Consider the following 3,723-nt stretch of genomic DNA (forward strand, 5'->3'; position numbering starts at 1 on the left):
GGAGAGAGGCAAACCATGAGACACTCTTGAATGCTGACAAAACCTCAGGACTGATGGATGTTGGGGGGAGGGTGGATGGACATAGAGGAGGACACTTGGGATGAGCACTGAGTGTTATGTGGAAACTAATTTGACAATAAACTATTTGTAAAAAAATTTAAAAAAAAAAAAGCCAAGATTAAACTTATGCTGTCTATAAGAGACTTTTTTTTAACAAAATGTAGTTTTATTTATCATAGAGACATATTTTAAATGATTTTTAAATGTTTATTTATTTTTGAGAGAGACAGAGACAGAATGTGAGCAGGGGAGGGGCAGAGAGACAGAGAGGCATAGAATCTGAAGCCGACTCCAGGCTTTGAGCTGTCAGCATAGAGCCTTACGTGGGGGCTCTGAAGCCGACTCCAGGCTTTGAGCTGTCAGCATAGAGCCAGATGCAGGGCTCCAACCCACAAACAGAGAGACCATGACCTGAGCCGAAGTCAGACACTCAACCGACTGAGCCACCCAGGTGCCTCATATCATAGAGACATATTTTAAATATAAAGATGCATAAAGACTGAAATTAAATACAGGGAAAAATATCCATCATCTAAGTAGCCAGATAAGAAGGCTGGGATGGATATATTAATATCAGATAAAACAGATTCTCAGATAAAGAGTAGAATTTTGCCAGAGTAAAAGAGGCATTTCAAAATGTTACTTTTATCTATTTGCTTTTAAGATTAATTATATATATATAATATATATAAATGTATATTAAATATATAATATATATAATTATATATTATATGTCAGTGTGTGTATATATATATATATACTTATGAGTCTCAAAATAGAAGTGGAAATTGATAGAATTAAAACAGAAATTGACATAATATATACTCCTATTACATAATCATAGTAGGAAAATTTAACACTCTTCTCAGAAACTGATGGGACAACTAGATCAAAAAAAGGTAAGAAACTGAGAATCTGCCTAATTTAATTACTATTTGTAAATCACTATAGCCAACAATGGCAGAATACGTGTTCTTTTCAAGTGCACATGAATCATTTACAAGAAAAGATCAGGTTGCAACAACAGTTTCAATCAGTTTAAAAGGATTCAATTCATACAAAGTATGTTCTCTTACCACAATGGAATAAAATTAGAAACTAGTAACAGAAAGATATCTGGAAATTTTCTAAATATTTGGGAACCAAATGAAATACTTCTAAGCAATCCAAGGGTCAAAGAAGAAAACAAAGGAAATAAAATGTTTGAACTGAAAGGTACAGAATATACAACATATCAAAGTTTATAGGATACAGGTAAACCAATGCTTAGAGGGAAATTTATAGCATTTAGTACTTATAAAAGCAGAAAGATCTCACATGAGTAATCAAAGGATTTACTTTAAAATTTTTTAAGTAAAATAAAGTTCAAAACAAATAGTTCAAAATTTATAAAAAACAGTGCCATTTATAAAAACATCCAAAAATGGGATACTTAAGAATAAATACTATAAAATATGTATAAGGATCTGTATGCATAAAACTACAATACAGTGATAAAGAAACCCAGTAAGACCTAAATAAATGTAGAGACATAAAACATTCATGGTTTGGAAGATTTAAGCTTGTTAAGATGTCTATTCTATCCAGAAGGAGCAATAGCTATAATGCAATACAAATCAAAATTTTGTTAATTTTGTAGATGATAATAAGCTAATTCTAAAATTGATATGGCGGGGGCGCCTGGGTGGCTTAGTCGGTTAAGCGTCCAACTTCAGCTGAAGTCATGATCTCACGGTTCGTGGGTTCCAGCCCCGTGTCAGGCTCTGTGCTGACAGCCAGCTCAGAGCCTGGAGCCTGTTTAAGGTTCTGTGTCTCCTTCTCTCTCTGACCCTCCTCTGCTTATACTGTCTCTCTGTCTCTCAGAAATAAATAAAAAACATTTAACATAATAAAATAAAATAAAATAAAACAAAATAAATAAATAAATAAATAAAATAAAATAAATTGATATGGAAAGGCAAAGAAATTACAATAGCCAAAACAATTTGAAAAAGAAAAATAAGGAGTATACACATACTTGATATCAAAACTTATCAATCTAAAGTCATCAAGGCAGTGTGGTATTGGCAAAAAGACACACACCCGTGAATCAGAATACACAAGGCAGAAACAGACCACACCAGTATAGTCAACAAATTTTTGGCAAGGAGAGAGAGTCTTTTTAACAAATAGTGCTGGAACAATTGGATATTCATATGCAAAAAAGTTAACCTCACCTCACTCCTCACATCTTACAAAAAAAATTAATGCAAAATGGTTTCTAGACCTAAATGAAAAAACATAAAGCTATAAAATATCTAGAAGCAGACACAAGGGAAGAAGGTCTTTGAAAACTTGGTTTAAGCAGAGAGTTCTTAGATATATCAGAAATATGATCCATAAAAGAAAAAATAAACTAGACTCTATCAATGCTAAATATTATTCTGTCAAAGATACTTTTAAAAAAATAAAAAGGGGTGCCTGACTGGCTCAGTCAGTTGAGTATCCAACTCTTTTTTTTTTTTTTTTTTAAATTTTTTTTTTTTTTTTANGAGAGAGACAGCGTGAGCAGGGGAGGGTCAGAGAGAGAGGGAGTCACAGACTCTGAAACTAAAGCTCAGCACAGAGCCCGACGCGGGGCTCGAACCCACGAACCGCGAGATCATGACCTAAGCGAAAGTCGGACGCTTAACCGACTAAGCCACCCAGGCGCCCCAAGTATCCAACTCTTGATTCCAGCTCAGGTCATGATCCCAGGGTCATGGGGTTGCACCTGCGTTGGGCTCTGAGCTGAGAGTGGAGCCTACTTAAGATTCTCTCTGTCTGTCTCTCTTATCCCTCCCCCCCGCCCACCTCAGGCCCTTGCCTCATTCACACATTCTCTCTCTCTCTCTAAAATAAAATTAGTAAAAGAATAAACAACCAAGTTAGAAAATGAGAGAAAGTATTTTCAATACACATACTTGACAAAGCATTTGTATTCTAAATATATAATGCTAAAAATTCAACAATGAGAACCCAATTTTTTTAATGCAAAGGATTCAAACACTTCACCCATAAAGAAAGCAGATAGCAAATAAGCACGTGAGAAGACACCATCATTCGTCATTAAGAAAATGAGGATATAAAACATTTTAATAATTATGACTCTATACCGATTTAGAATTATCTTTTTTTCAATTGACAAGATCAAGTGCTGGTAAAAATGCAGAACTGAAACTCTAATATGTTATTGCCAGGGATGCAGAATGATGGAGTTACTTTGGAAACGGTTTGGCAGTTTCTTAGAAACATTGGGGTAGCATATGTCAGCATCCCACTGTTCAGTATTTACCCAAGAGAAATGAAACTTATGTTCACACACAAATCCTCACACACATGTTCATAGCTGTTTTATTTATAATTGTCAAAAACTAGAAACATCCTAAATATCCTTCAATATGTGAAATGGAAAATAAAACGTGATATCCTTTAGCAAATTTAATGCAATTACTTGGAAGTCAAAAGGAATGGACTGATCACACAGATGAATGCTAGCGTTGGCATGCTGAGTGACAGAGCCACATACAAGACAGTACACACTGTATGATTTCCTTTAGGTAAAATTTCAAACTAACCTACAGTAAAAACAAAAACAAGGCAAAACAAAACCTATCAGTGATTATCTGTGACCAGGAGTGGAGG

This window comes from Crocuta crocuta, unplaced genomic scaffold (assembly GCF_008692635.1).
Source record: "Crocuta crocuta isolate KB4526 unplaced genomic scaffold, BGI_CrCroc_1.0 scaffold363, whole genome shotgun sequence".
Taxonomy (NCBI): domain Eukaryota; kingdom Metazoa; phylum Chordata; class Mammalia; order Carnivora; family Hyaenidae; genus Crocuta; species Crocuta crocuta.